General features: G+C 40.1%; 1 protein-coding gene across 1 annotated transcript in view; it reads right to left on the bottom strand.

The window, feature by feature from the left end:
* Nucleotides 1–16,020, bottom strand: part of IL12B (interleukin 12B) — a 78,795-nt gene that overhangs the window by 60,259 nt on the left and 2,516 nt on the right. The window contains exon 3 of the mRNA XM_071570195.1: nucleotides 13,769–13,835. The gene's annotated coding sequence lies outside the window, so the exon portion shown is untranslated. The remainder of the gene's footprint in view (nucleotides 1–13,768; nucleotides 13,836–16,020) is intronic.

Below are 16,020 nucleotides of genomic sequence, written 5' to 3'. Positions count from 1 at the left end.
CAGTATTTTTTGTATTCCTCCTACAGAGCAGTTCACCATCAGCCTGGGTGAGCTGAGGTGATAATTTTCATTAAACTGTGATCACTTTGCAATAGTTTTCCTGATCTCTACCACACCTGGGACATGGGCATGAAAAAGAAAGATACTTCAATGTGGGAACAGGTAGCAAAATGTGGGAACAGGCTCCTGGCACAGGTCCCGCTGACTTGGAAAGACACTCTGCGGCCAGGATGGTTCATGCTGTGGCTGGAGAATGATACAGTTGGATGAAGCTGGACCTCATTTCTTTCTCTAGAGTTGCCAGCAGCACACGGCACATCTCCCCGTTCTGTCATGAGAGGAATGTATCTCCAAATCTGGATCAGTGCTGACCCTCAGCTTTACCACCTCCAGCAGACTGTTCTGTCTCCATCCCTTCTCTGCTGCCTCACAACTTCCTCATGGTACTGCTGATTGCAGCTGTCAATATTTTGGGCTGACAAAATTATATGAGGACAGGCAGGCTGTCCCAAAATGCATCAGAAAGCAATCCATAAAAGTCTACTTTCAAAGGCAAAAGCTCTGAAGGATGAGCATCACACAACTTACAGAGGTATGAGGTGGACACAGGCACTCAGGGTCTCTCACAGAAAAGCCACTTGGACAGGTGAAGAACATCACTTAGTTCACATGACAAGCCTTAGTGATGCCCACCTACCAGTGCAGATACATCCTAAATATTAGGTGAAATCCATGATCCTGTGTCAAAAAATCCCCCACAAACACATGCACAAAGCCAGTTTTCTAAATCGTTGCATTCCTCTTCTGATCAGCAGGGAAAGGGGCTGATTAAAGTTATTGAACAGAATACACCACATAAATGCACCAAGTTCTGTCAAAGGCAGAATGATTAATGTGTTACACATGTTGGCTCACCCTCATGATTTGCTTTACAAGATAAACTTCCAGGACTTACAGAATTCACCCTCTGTTTTCCATTCAGCACAGGAGTCAGAGAAGTGATATATTTTCTATTGCTTTTAGATGTTTTGCCGTTATATGTTTATATATATCCACTGAATACAGGAATTACTTTGAACAACAGTAACATTTAATCACTGAAGACAATAAAAATGCAGTTTTCATTAAGTGTTATCTGTCACCCTTCTTGCTGCATAGAAATTAGAATTGGAAAGAACTTTAAAGTCAATGAGTTTCTCTCCTTTACATCAATTAATTGAGACCCTTGCCCTTTCAGGACTTTTTCAGCATAATATTTACTACCATTTTCTCCAAAAAGAGATAAAGGCATCATAAATTACAGAGCCCCAGCACTTAGTCTGGGGGATAATTGCTGAAGTCTCCTATTGTCGGGAAGTTTTTCACAGATCCTGTGCCGAAATGTCTGTGGAATTAATCATTAATCTGCACAGCAAATACTTCAAATAGAAACACACCAAGCAGCTTTATTCCTTCTTTTACTATTTCTGTTGATACTGCAAATGAATTGAGATCAGACTGTTTTACAGACACTGATTCTTCCATAATCCCTTGGGGTTGTTATGGATCAGTATTCCCAAATAAAGACTCCAAGACAAATATGAAGGTTGGATCTCTCAGGAAAGGCCTCGCATCCTTCTCACTTGCCTCTGGCTTCCCTCTATCCACATCAGCAGTAAATGTATCAGATTTCCTTAGTGCACACTGAAAACAAACAGTCTTGGGATTTTAAAAGACCATTTGATTTCTGTTTATGATCTAAACATCCAAACCCTTTATTGAAAATCTCAGTGTACATGAAATTCTTTCTGATCCAACTTTAAATAGAGGGGGGAAAATCCCTAAGGGAGAAATATTTAACAGAAAATTAAAGTTGAAACCCAGCAGAAGACAGGTTGGTGGAAATCACGATGAAGTTTCTCTCTTACTGTTCCATTTAAAATCTTTGCTTTTTACTATTAAACCCTGAAAAATAAATTCTTTAGCAGAAGGAGGGATGAAGGTGATTCCACAGAAAGCCAGAGGTTTTTTGCAGAAGAAATTCAAGTGTGCTGTTGTGTTGTCCATCTAAATCATGCTGACACCCCTGTGCTGTGATCACAGCTGCACTTAGAGTGCTGAAATCTCACTTCAGCCACTCCAAACCATGAATGACCTGCAGGGCTTTCCTTCACAGTGGGAAGTGGCCCAGGTCACAGAACCTGCTGAGTGGGAAGGGACCCACGAGGATCATCAAGTCCAACTCTTACTCCTGCACAGGACCATCCCCAAGAGTGACACCATGTGTCTGAGAGAATCCAGACACGACTGATCCCACCATCAGACTCCCAGCATTTCTGGCCTGAGAAATAAGAGATAAACTTTATCAGAAGACCTACAGTAACTTCAGACAACGGTATTCAACCTGAACTACACAGCCATTCCTCTATTCCTGGCTCAAAACGTTAATCTCTGTACAGTGAAGACTCCCTGTCACATCCAAACTCTCTGCATTATGCCCAGCTTTGCTCTTTGCTAAGCTTATAAAACCTCAAGTTTGATCTCTCTTGAAGCAACAAGAGAGGTGCCAGATGGGGGCAAGCACCAAGGGGAGGCTGGGGCTTAAGAAGGGATGTTCTGGTGGCTGTTCAGTTCCATCTCACTGAGACAAAGATCCGCTCACTGCTGTCCTGGCAACACGGCGACAGCACCAAGCCCTGAGCAGAGCCCTCCAGACTCCAGAGGAAAAGGCTCATCATCATGTCTAATGTAATTACACCACTCTGGAATAAAGCAATTTTTTCTGTTTGAGTAAAATGTATAATCAATAATCATCAGTCTTTGAGCTCACAGCTCCCCACCACCCACACTGTACTAGAGAATAACAATGATGTTCCACTGCAATAGCTCCAGGCAACACGCTGAAATGCAGTTTGATAACATAACTTCTTCTGCTAATCTTATTTTTGGAGGATTAGTATATTTGCAGGTTTTCCTCAGTATGAAATTAAATATACTTATTGTATGGACTCAGGTTTCATATCCAGGGTCTTACCAAGTGTTAAATCTTGGAATATTTACATATGCAAAAATAGCAAAAATAGTGCAAAAATTATACTATGTACACTTGTCCTCCTTTGTACTGTGAGATTAGGCATAGTCTCATGAACCAGGATTATTTGAAAGACAGAAAATTTAAACCATCCCTCTAGTAAATACAAGCTCATTTATTTGATGATTTTTCAAAGTATGTAACACGTTTTATTTGAAGGAATCAAAACTCAAAACTTGATTAGTTATAATCTTGACTATTAAAGTATAGCTGGTATTGTTTGGCATCAAGTATCTGATGAAAATGCACAGTCAAGTTGAATAAATCCTGGAATCAATGATCATATTTGAGAGCACCTTTTGAAATGCACATTTTGTATTTGTATATATTGATTTCTGGAGTGCTTCAGGCAAAAAAAGGCTACAGCTCAGTATTTAAATTTTAAATCACTGCTGCTTTTTTATGATTTTAAAGTTTTTGTCATATACAAGATAAAAATTATGATAAATTAAGCACAGTAAATACTTTAAAACTAGTTCAAGTCTATGCTCGGTAGTCTTGGAGGTATTTTTCAACCTTAATGAGTCTGTGATAAAACAGAACTATTGAAGCATGTGAGTCCTACATGCACAGAAGGAATAGTATAAAAAAGATGCCTGAATAATACTCTTGCTCAAATAAATGCAAACCAGTTCTCATTTATTTTGCAAATCTCTGTCAGGAACATGCACTCCCAACAGTTTCTCCACTTTTATGAATTTGACCCTGGAGCTTGGGATGAGAACTCCTGACTTGCCGATTCCACAGTCATACATCTGTCTCTTTCATTGTGCCGCTTTAGGAAACGGATGGATCTGTGCAGGAGCAAATGTGTCAGTAGAAATTCTGCAGGAGAAATCGTGTTCTGATTCCAAGGCAGTTTGAAGCCATTCCCACAGGGCAGCTCAATCCCCCAGTTCTGTGTTTCCCAACTGTGCCCTGAGTTTTAGGAATGTGACTACTTTTTACTTTCCCTGTGGAATTTATACATAACCAGACTGCACAGTAAATAGAAGTGCCCATCGGGGGGTCTGTGCTGTCAGACATCATCACTTGGACACTATTAGTGTCAGGTCTGCTTTTTGTGAGCATTCCTACATATAAGCAGCTCAGTGACAGTGAAAGGCAGGGATCAGGACAACCAAAAGAGGAGCTCAATCAATTATACTTGTTGTATTGAACAGAGCATTGCACTGAGTGGCTGAGCTTCCTCAGGTGAGGCAGCTCATCCTCACAGCACCAGCAGTACTCTTGCTACACCTGCAGAGCAGCTCCACAGAGGATTATCCCATTCTTCCCTCTCATGCCTGAGAGCTTTAAACTTGTAATGTTAAATTAAATGTGTTACAAAATTTGCAGAGTACAGGTAATCCCTCAGTACCCCCTGAGCAAAGCAGGTTGAGAGACTCTCAGCAATGGACTCTGATTATTAACTCTGAATAAAATACCTACATAATATCTTATCTCTAGGCTGAAACCAAAACCTAATGCACTGAGAGAAATCATCTCTTTTTTTTTTTTTCATTAAAGGGGCATATTCACCCTGTTAATTGAAGAGCAGACACAGGAAATAAACAGGTAATTGGTTCTGGCTGTAAATGATTTATCAGGTATTGTAATAAAGGTAACAGCTCTTTCTGCTCTCGGGCCCCAGTTTTCCTCACCCAGCTGCTACTGCCAGGATAATTGGCCTTGCTAGCAAATATATTTGTATTGTATGGGGCCTTCTGTTAATGGTTGGAGATTAAATGTAATAAAATTAGATGTGTTTAACAGTAACACTTGAAAATGTAGTACCTGAAGTGCTGCAGTGGTGCAGCTGTAAACATGAGATGTTGCCCTGAAGAGCAAGGCTGAAATTTTTTTATTGATCCTAAAAGCTTCCACGGGGTTCAAAGTTAAGTGTTACAACATCAAGATTCAACAAAAGATTTCACCCTAGATCACTTACATCTACAAATAGTGCCAGAAAATGACCACAAACATATGTTACCTGGATCAAGATGAACCACAGTACACATATAAATATAAGTAAATATAAATGCTCATGCGTAACAGCTTGTCATATTTAAATTGCTGGTTTTCAACTGCACTGCTTTGTACTCCCTTAAAACAGATAAGAGAGGTGAAAATGGATCTTGTCTCCATAACGCATTTAGCAAATGTCTTTGCAGCTGAAAAACCGCAGTGTTATCTGCTAAATTCAGTGCAGCTCTTCCAGGGAGACAGTCGAATTCTGTGTGCTGCAGGAAAGGACCATCTATTCAGGAGGGGAAAGAAGGGGTGAAAACATGTTTATAGTATTATCCTGGGCCTTTTTCACTCATCTTTTCACATGTTTTCATGGGCCCCTAGTAAGCTAATGGGAAGTAGGGCACAGGGGGACATAAAGAGACCACTCAGACAAGAGAGAAACATCCACGAGGAGACTGAGGTCTCCACGGGCCAGTATTCCTATAAATACCATCTGGGACACAAATCTCAGTGCCCATCACACCCTGAGGGACCCCAAACACTTGGCAGGGACTTGGAGCTTGCCTGAACCTGCTCTCCCATGTGGCGCCTTCCCCGAACAGTTCCCTTGCTCACTGCCTGACCACAACTCTCCAGAACTGTTTTCCAGCTGTTCTAAAACTTTTTGGTTGTGTAACTTCAGGATAAAAGATTAACAGATATTGTTATGAATCAGTAATTCTGTGAAGCCCTGACCAAACCTCTGTTGGAGCACGACCTTGTTTCTCAGCCCAAGAAACAATACTTGTCAGCTGAATTATTTCATCGGAAACAGGAATACAAATATCCCATTACCAGGGAAGCAGATGGATTTGGTGTAATTGCTGACAATCCTACAGCTGTAAATGAGAGTCCTGTAATGTGATGTTTTTTCAATTGCTCCAATTACTGCTTCCAGATATTGAAAACTGCTGGTTTGCACTTGGATAATCACCAAACCTGAAAGACAATCTTTCTATCAAACTCCTTTTTTCCTTCTCTCGTATTTTTAAAATATATTTAAGGATTCAGATCAATCACAGTGGAAAGCAAATCCTTCTGTGTCCCCCAAACCCACAGATGGAGCAGCAGTACTCAAGGGCATATATCCATCCTGAGGGAAGAAAATGCTTCATCCTGGTCTGGGAGCTCATGTCAATGGAGACTCCTTCAAGATCTATGATCTGATGATAGTCCCAAAAATGGTCCTAACTTTGCTTGTTTTTCATGGACTGAATCACACAGCTGAAATCATCTCTTCTTTCTCTGCCAGATAGAGAAATCACCTCGAGGCCATCTATCCCTAATCTCACTGATTATACTTCAGTTCCAAATCAGTTAATAAAAAAACAATAAAAGGATAGGAACAGGACGGAATGCTGGCCCAGAAAACTATAAATCTATGAAAAATAGCACTGCTTAACAGCTGTCCAGATTTAATTTTAGAATAAACAGTAGAACACATCACCTCTTGTTCTGCTTAGCATTGATTTAATACTTGCAGTACTAATTTAAATCATTTAATTTACAGAACTTTTAGGTCCATCATCTGTTCCTACAGCTCAGTCAATACTGAGGCTCAGCTCACACAAGAATTGATCTGGAGGCCACTCTACAAAACAGATTAATTTCTTGACAATTGATTGATTGGCCTCTGTCCGCTACACATACAAATTCTGGGCCACTTAGAGCTCATAAGGCTTTATATTGAGATTCATTGATTTCACAGAGTAATAAAATGGTGACTGGGTGTTCAGCCAAGAGCAGACAACAGATGCAGGCAAGGAGAGAGACCAAAATAGTGGCAACAGAGTGGGAAGTGCAGAGTTGCAATGCCACCCCCCCACCCCCCCCGGTTCTGCTTAGATTTTCCTCAGGTTACCTTCAGCTTACACTGTTAAAAAGTGTGAATTGTCTCTTCAGTTTGGTCCTTGTGGCTTGGCAGTTTGTGTTTTACAAACTGAAACATGTAATAACAACCATTCTCTTGTCAGCATTCCACAGTATTTTAAAATACAAAATCTGGATGCCCAGAAAACAAGCATCATCACACTTAAGTAGTAAACATATGAATGTGGAATATCAACCAGACCCTGGACACAGGAAGTTTGTGAAGCAGAGGGAAACCATCCACCTCACTCTCTCTTGGACTTTGTGGAATTATTTAGTTTGGGGGAACCTGAACCAAAACCTCTCTTGTGCTGCAGGTTGTAGGTCAGGGTTGATTTTCAGAGAGCCTGTTAAATGCTCTGTCTGCTCTTCACAGAAACCTTCTGGGAGGTGATTTCTCTTTACACACAGTTCTTATGGGTATGACTGATTCACACAGCTCTCCACAACACGCTGCTTCAGTTTCAGCTTCCTGGACCACATGTTTTTTGAACTACCACTTCAGCCCACTCCAAATCCCATCAAATGGCTGTAAAGGAGATGATAAATGGCCAAGGAGAAAAAGCACTTCTGTTCTGAGATACAGTTTGGAAACTCTTCTGATTTCATTGTAATTAACTCCGATTTCTACACCAGCATAACTATCTGGCTCTTTATTTTCCTCTTCCATCCAAAAGTTTTGTATTTAGAGACTGTGTCATGCAGAAAGATATCACTTCCACAATATTTCGTGCTGGTTGGAATTAATTTGAAATGGAACTTATTAACAGGCACACCATTGGACTGCAGCCCTTCCAATTAGACAGCCATTGCTACTCCACTTGAACTGCTAATTGATGTCACAGCCCCCAAATTACAGCTTTCTGTAGATACAAATAAAAAGGAAAAACGCAGAAGATTCAGAATTAATAAAAAATAGCAGCAGGTTTCCATTTTCAGCCTGGTGTTTGTATCCTTTTAGGACAACTATACTACACTGACTGAGTGCCCCACAAATATATGCATTTATTTATTATAGTAATGATTCCATTGTCTCTGTGGTGCTCTGAAATTAGGATACTTTCTCAAACAAAGGCTGTACAACTGAGTATTAACAGGACTCTTGAGTCTGCCTCAGAATCTGGAGCTAGAATTTCTTAAAGTCTGGCAAAAAGGAATGTTTCTCAACCTCTTACTATTAAAAAAATCCTCTTTGAAGGAAAAAAAAATTGTCCTGTGCACCATCATCTTCAGGGTACTCATTTAGAAGCCAGTAAAAATTATTTTCCTTCTCTGATTTATCAGGTTTATTGTTACCCATCTTGTTTCTCTGGTGGCTGCATGTCCGGGAATGCAGGGAATACCAAGAACAAGTTGGACAGTGGATATGGATCATAAAAGAAGGTCCAAGACAAAGACTTCTTTAATTGCATACATGTGCTTTAGAATTAAGTTTCCAGAAAATGTTAAAACTGATTTAGCACACAGACTGTAGTTGTACATCAGGGTGTGTACAAATAGCTCAGGATCCTGCTGGGAAAATGTCCGAAGAGATTGGAGCAAAGGCAACATTGTGGTTCCCACCACAGGGCTTGGGGAAGCTCTGCTCTCCCACCCTGCCTTTGCCTCTTGGCCTCTCCAATCCTGTGAGTACAGTTCCCTACTTTAAAAGGAGGATATTTAATTATAGCTGGATATTTTAAGTTCAGGAGAGAGGAAGGAGGGGAGAAGCAAACAGTTTTATAGATAAAACAATGCCTTTTTGTTTATTTTTTTAATATGGGAATTCTACTGCCCTGCTCTTAGTTCCTCTTACTCTAACTTACAGTCCTATCTGCTCTAAAGCAAACCAGCAAAAAAGAATCTGTAAACCAAACACTGAGAAAATAAAAAAGATGCAGACTAACAAGACCTTCCCAAAGTACTGTCACAGACTGGGCAATTGCTGGAACTCAGAGCTCGTGATTTGCATCCATTCATGCCACTGTTTTCCCAAGGGAACACATGGAAGCTGAGGTAGCACTGCTGACCTATCCAGTGAATCACTTAGAGACCAGTGGATGAACAGCAGGTGAGAGCAGGAATATAATTAAAGAAGGCTCCAGCACCCTCCTTGTTCCCTTCCCCAGCTCTCACGGCAGGATGATTTGGCATTAGGCAAACAGAGGAGCTCTCACTCTAAATTCCTGGTCAGACAGAATAAACCAACAGCTGCAAACCATGTGATAGACCCAACACTCCCAAAACATCCCTCCTTCACACGGGGGTGTGCAGAGTAACCTGCAGGGGGCTGGGGATTCCTTTTAGAAGGGACTGAAGTTCAGATTGAACACTTTAATGTCAAAATCTGTAAAAGAGCTATCATGGAAACGCATGTATTACTGTAGTAGAGTGGAAATCACCCAAAGTTCCTGCTGCTTTTCTCTTTTCTATGAAATTACTGTGAGGAGTTCCCTGTACGAGACTTTCCTCAATCACTTCAACAGCATCCCACGACAGAGGTTACTCTGCTGGAATCCACGAACCTGCCCCTGGGTTTGAATGCTGCTTAGTAAGTGGCATGACCTGAAGTTAGGTGAGTTTCAGCGTGGTAAAAATGCTTTTCTTGGGTACAAACCTGCAGCACTGGAGAGTTACAGGCTGGGGACATAACATAATACAGCTGTTGTTCCAAAACCATAAAACTATTATTAAAATTTTATCTGGATAGTTCTATTCTACTTTTCTTTCACCTCTCCCACAAATGCATCAGAAGCAGATGCAATAAACCAGGAAAAACATTTATCACCTTCATTCATTTAACAAGATCTGGACATCAGTCTTTTCTAATAAAATTACAATACAAATGTGATTAAGACTCAAGATATAAAATTATGGAAACAGTGAGTGATATGTACACAATGCTGTACCAGATAAGATGGGGAGAACTTAACGTCTCAGACCGTAACCTGCATTTTATCCAAAATTAATTTCCTCTAATCATACTCCCAGCAACTATAGTTGTGTTTCTCTAAAGCTGGAAGGCTTTGTTAGCCTAAAAAAGGCTCTTGTATTGAAAGAGTGAAACTGGGCAGCTTCCTGTACTAATATCAGAGCAAAGAACTGGAAAAGCTGTACATCAGGCTTTTTATAGTCAGAACTTTTCATGGTGTCATCAGAATCTGGGCTGAATAGAAATTGCAATTAAGGAAACAGGGGAACCAAAATACAACGTTGCCATATTAAAAGGTGCCTTCAGTATTGCAGTTTTCAAAGACATTTGCAAGATTGTGAGCCAGAAGCTAAATTTTGAAAACACACTATTAAATGGGAGCAATAATAAAAAGTTTTCTTTCTTGAAAACATTAAAAAATCATATATATCAGAGGTGTTCAAGTGAAAAGAAAACTATAGTATAACTAATCATTAGATTAACATTTATTTCTCATTGAAATATACTATGTCTAGCTTACCACAACCTCTAAAAATAAGAGAAATAGAGACCGAATGCATTTGAAGGAAGGTTAAATTCTTGGGTGTCTTTAGTTGTGCCACTAACAGCTGGTTTATCTCCACACTGAAAGCCCATTCATCTGGTCCATATTTAGAAGCTGGCAATCAGATGTCAACATCTGAGTGAGTTATCCAGGCTCCCTTCAGCACCAGAGCAGAGAAACTGGCATTCCTAGAAGCAAATTCATTCCATTTTAGATTTCTGCTTTAGGAGAGGAATCATCCCATAAAGGTGCTGCTTTGCCAGGGAGGAAAACCTGGACAGAGAGCTCAGAGCTGATGGAACACGACGGATACCTCAAGTTAGAGGAGATGAATTCCATCATAAACCTCCATGTCCCACATCTCCCTAGTACAGGAGATGATGAACTCTCCTTAAGGGCAGCAGCAGGGAGTCCAACACAGTGTTTATGTACAGACACTACTCAGAGAAGGGAACAGGACAAAGATCAGCTCTGTGCATCTCACGTTTCCCTGTTCTGTGCTGCCCCTACATAACATTTCACAAAACTCATCCCAAGGTCTCCTGAGACCACAATCTGCATTTTGGGCTGGAACAGTTCAATACAGAGAGAAGGAATCTGATTCTCAGCAAACATAGGCTCAGATTTGGCTCAGGGGCACCGGAGCTCTGGGATGCTGAGAAGCAGCACATCGTTGCCTCTGGAATCTGGCAGGTGTCACTCAGGATGGAAACAAAGAAATGCTCGGGATCTGCTGGTTTTGACAGGCAGAGGGTTCAGCAGAGCTGCCCCTTGGGCTCAGCTTATAGGAGGTTACAAATAGTAAAGGGCAGCCTAAGAAGAGCAGTCTCCTCTGGGAAAAGCCTTCTGAGGATGCTTTCATCAACACAGAACGTGGTTTTCTCTATGCTTCAGTCCCTCTGCTTATTATTCTATGGAACTTTGTTGCCAAAAATAACCAGAGAAGGGTCAGAAGTTAAGCCAGAGGTTCATTTAAGCACAGCTAACATTTACTTGTGCACAAAGTTTTCAAAAACATGTACAGCACCAACATGGCTCTGACAGTAAAACTTCAACATATGGAAAAGAAACTCCACTTTTCTGACCTAAAAATAAACACAAGATGTTTCACTGCTTAATTTAACTGCCTGGCTCTTTCCTTTTGCATTCTGTAAACACATATCTTAAATTTAGAACAAGGGTGACAGATAGATCAGGCTGGAGAAAAGGGAGGTCCCACATCTCCTCCTCAACTTTGCCTCACATAGTTCCAGAAAGCAGCCCCAGCAGCTGTTCCTGTGGGTAAATATGGGATCCAGGCAGCACTGACACGATATAAAGTGTCCCTGCAGACACGTGGCCAATTTCCTGCACTGCAAAATGCCAATAAAATTTTGGATTTCTCTTGCAAGACCTGGGACCTTCATAAACCTCACCTGAAGTACAAGGGGTGAGTGTGGGATGAGTCCTATCACGATCTTTGTCTTTGCAACACACTCTTCCAGTAGAAAAAAAAAAAACCCAAACAACCCATTGAGGAAGGCAGTAGAAAATACTAAAGCTGCTGATTTTGTGCTGCAGTTTGTCTCTATCAGAATAAAATGTTATTTTACAGCTGGATGCACTTGCTGAGTGCAGTTGAACTCAATGATCTTGGAGGTCTTTTCCAACCTAAACAATTCTGTGACCAAGAAAGCAGCATATTCCATATTGTTCTACCCCAAAGGACACGCTCTGGTCACATCTCCCTGCTTGGAAGGTGGAAATAAGTTTTCCAGTAGCAAATCTTTGAGCAGTGACACTTATGACCTAATCAATGAAATGACACTGCCCATAAACAGGAAAGTTTTGAGAAGTTCAGGATATTAGTCAGATTTGAACAGCAAAAGAAGAATGGAATAAAAGTTATAATTTCTGAAACACTGCATAGATTTATAACACTCATCCCGTTGTGATGGGGACTGTGGCCAAAAGATTTTCATAACAATTCCTGTTGCCTCAGAGACAGTAACATCAGAAAAGTAAAGTTAAATCCCTATAATATTAATGGAATTATTTTATTTCTTAGTCTCTTAAAGCAATCTTGAACTACTTAACCCTGAAATGTCTCTGAAAGTAGCTAGAAAATCTATGCTTACATATTTTGACAATGTAATTATATTTAAAAGTCATCATTAATAATGTTTCTAATTGTATAAGTATTATGTCAAATCATGAAACAAAATTATTATTATTGAGTATTTCAATTTTAACAGCATAAATTAAGAAAAATGAAGTATCTCTTAGAAGCAGTTCTGGAGATAATTTTGGCAACCATTAATTAATTATCACAGATTGCCTTAATCAGGTTTAAAGTAGGGGGTGAGTCTGTACCAATAGATTGTTTTTTATTAAATACTCATGTAGGCACAAAACTAATTCCAACAAGATGATGATTTAAGCCTTTCTCAGTATTCAGATTAATACAGAATTTCTACAGAAACATTTGAAGCATCTAAAGGATAGCAGGACATACTTTGCTTTTATCCAAAACTCTTTATAACTGTCATTTACAAATACTCAAACTCATTTCAGGAGTGGGAGGGGAAATTCTTTCACTGCTGTAATGGTGGATGAAAAATGTACGTGGTTCAGGGCAAAGGAAATAGTTCTAAAATGCACGAAGGCATCTGAGGACAAGGGCAGGGGAGAGCAGGGGCTGTTTGTGGCCAAGCATTTCATAGAAAACAACATCTATAAACAAGCTGGGTCTGAAAACACAAAAAATAAGGTTGGAAAGAGTAGGAAAAAAACACTTTGGGTAGTCAGATACAGAGTTCATCTGATATTTGGCAAATACATCCCATCAAGAATTTTGTGCCAGAGATACAATTTCTATCACGTAGCACGTGGCATTGCAGCAAATCCAGGGCCCTCAAAACCGGTAAAAGGTCCTTCTATCAGAAGGTATTTCAAAGAGAGGTGAGTCTTCCCAAGAGAAAATACACTGTTTAATGGAACAGCCACCCATGTCATAGAATGGACATCCCTGTGCACAGAACAAACCTGGATGTGACACTATTTGAGAATCGCTGCACCTTTTGGGTTGGGAAGAAGCTCTGGATGTCTTTGGCCCAACCCCATCACTCCAAGCAGGACCAGCCCTGGCTTTGAGGTCAGAACACAACTCTCAGGGCTATGCCTGTTTTGGGGGTGATTCTCCTTCCTCTTTGGGCAAAGAGTTCTGATTGAAATAACAGTTCTATGCAGTTGTGTCTATCTGCACATCTCAGGAAGAGAGAAAATCCAGTGCTGTGGGACAGTGGAGCAGCTCCATAGTTGTAACTATGAACATGGAGAAGCTCAGGAGTTGGGATGTCCTGACAGGCATCTGTGGGAAGGGGAATGGCCATCTGTGGCTTACCCTTGCAACGGAAGGCTCTGGCTTTCTTCAGTCCTTGCACTTTCCAGCTCCATCTGTGTCAGGAGACCTGGGACAAATAGACATCTCTCAGATGGGCACATTTAGCAATTAATGAGTGGGCAGCATGTTTTAGTTAATGTAATATTAATTCTATTAATATTATTTTAATTAATGTAATATTAATGTACAAACTAGCAAACTGCTTAACAGAAGAAAATCCAAATAAAGCTTATTTGGTTTGTATAATAAATAATTTCATATTTTATGGTCTACCCAGTCCTCGAAGGCTAAAGTTAAACAGTGCACTATCCCTAAACTGACAGGTCCTTCCAGCCCCACATACAACAAATCCACTGTTATTTTATGCTCCACCTGTGCTGAAAACCAGGAAGGTAAATCCAAAGAGCAAACAGAAAGATTTATGAAGACAAGCCAATAACAAACTTTTATCAGAATAGCAGGTAAAGAAACAGCTACAATGACTGGCAACTTCATTGCTACTCCATTTATTTTTTTTACTTTTTAGACAATAGAGAAGTGGAGCAAGTGATCTGTAAATTAAGTACATTTATTTTAGAAAATTAATTACAAAAATCATTTTCAAATGGGACTATAGGTAGGTGGAGGTTTATCTGATTGAGACAGAGGAAACAAAAGCACAGGGATCATTCACAAATCCCCTTAGATTTAATTAAATTAAGACTGTGAACAAATATGCCAGGAAGAATGTTGAGATTTTGGCTTTTGTCCCAGTAGTTTTCCTGGGGGCTTTCCTGTAGAGCAATGTTTGTGTCTCTCTTCTGTTGACTGACTTTGAAAAAGTCAGGTTTTTCAGTGACCCTACACCCTCATATTTACTATAAAAGAAAAAAACAAGCTCATGTACAGCTGATAAAAACAACAAAACCACGGCATTTATTTTTGTGTCTGACTTCTGAGGTTAACAGAAAATAGTTAACCTGGAGACAAACAGTGGGAGGATGAAGAAGGGAGAGATTTTTTTCTGCTCTAAAGTGAAGCACAATTTATGGTGACTCCTTCCAGGGCCAGCCGCCTCTTATCCCACCCTTTGGGCGTTACCTCTCACACTCGTTGTGAAACAACTCCAGGGGTCATTTTGTTAATATGTAAACTCCTTTGGGTATGTATTGCCTCAGAAATTTTAAAAATAGGAAATACTATTCAGCTCATACACTCAAACTCCAGCCCAGTCAAGTTCATTGTATTTTATCCACTAATTCCTAAACACAACCCCACAGATGGGTCTGAATTCAAGGCTCTAGACAAAGAGCAATTTGTAATTAACAACATTTAAGGATGAAGAAACCACCAGCTCACTCAGAAGCTGTTTCAGCACCTCATTACTCTCACTGATAACATTATTTGCACTTCTTCACTTCTTGATCCTTTGTTACACGGTTGAGGAGGGAAAAAACAATATTTTATTTGGGCCAAAGGTTACACAAGTCGTTCTGGAGTCACTGGCAAAGTTACCTCTCAGATTTCTGCCACACTTGTAAAGAGTGAATCATGGCCTGGGAGCCTCCAGTTGGCTTTGACTTTCCAGACAACACTTACTATCTGACAGAGTAACCGAAGAGGTGCTGAGGGAGAAGGATTTGTTCTAAAAATAGGTTTTTAATAATCTGTGAGCTGATCAAACTCTCATGTTACTGTAGAGAAAGGTGCAAGAAATCTTAATATGAACGATTTTCTTCTTCCAGGGATAATTTACACCATGAAGCACAAGGGTTAACTGCTTTTTCAGACCTATATTATTTTTTTAGTAGGATGATATCATTAGTAGTATCAAATATATTAATACAAGTCAAACCTTTGGGTGCTGAGTCTGATAGTGCTAAAGTTCTGAGACAGCTGTATGGGCTGTGGGGAATAAAACAACCCAGCAAGTCCAAACCTTTTCCATTAGATAACCAGAATAATATGTGCATAATACGCTTCTTTCATCAAAAACAGTGACATGATGATCTTGTTTTTAACTCTGTGCTTAGCCAGATGTGAGCACACAATAAAGGACAATATGGAAAACTCTTTATGTTCCCTTTTATGAGCTCAGCTTTGTTTCTAATTGAGCGATCCTGTCCCAGGGGTAACAAAGATACAAACATCATCAGACCTCCGGAAATTCCCAGAATGCAGCTCTTTACTGGATAGCAGCTTATTCTGCCTTCACTGGCTCGTGAAAAACAGCAGTACAGGCTGTCCTGATTGACTTCCAGTTTAAATTAAGA

The sequence above is a fragment of the Pithys albifrons genome, chromosome 15, assembly GCF_047495875.1.
Source record: "Pithys albifrons albifrons isolate INPA30051 chromosome 15, PitAlb_v1, whole genome shotgun sequence".
Lineage (NCBI taxonomy): Eukaryota > Metazoa > Chordata > Aves > Passeriformes > Thamnophilidae > Pithys > Pithys albifrons.
The sequence above is the reverse complement of the archived record's forward strand: the minus strand, read 5'-3'. Positions and strand labels throughout refer to the sequence as shown.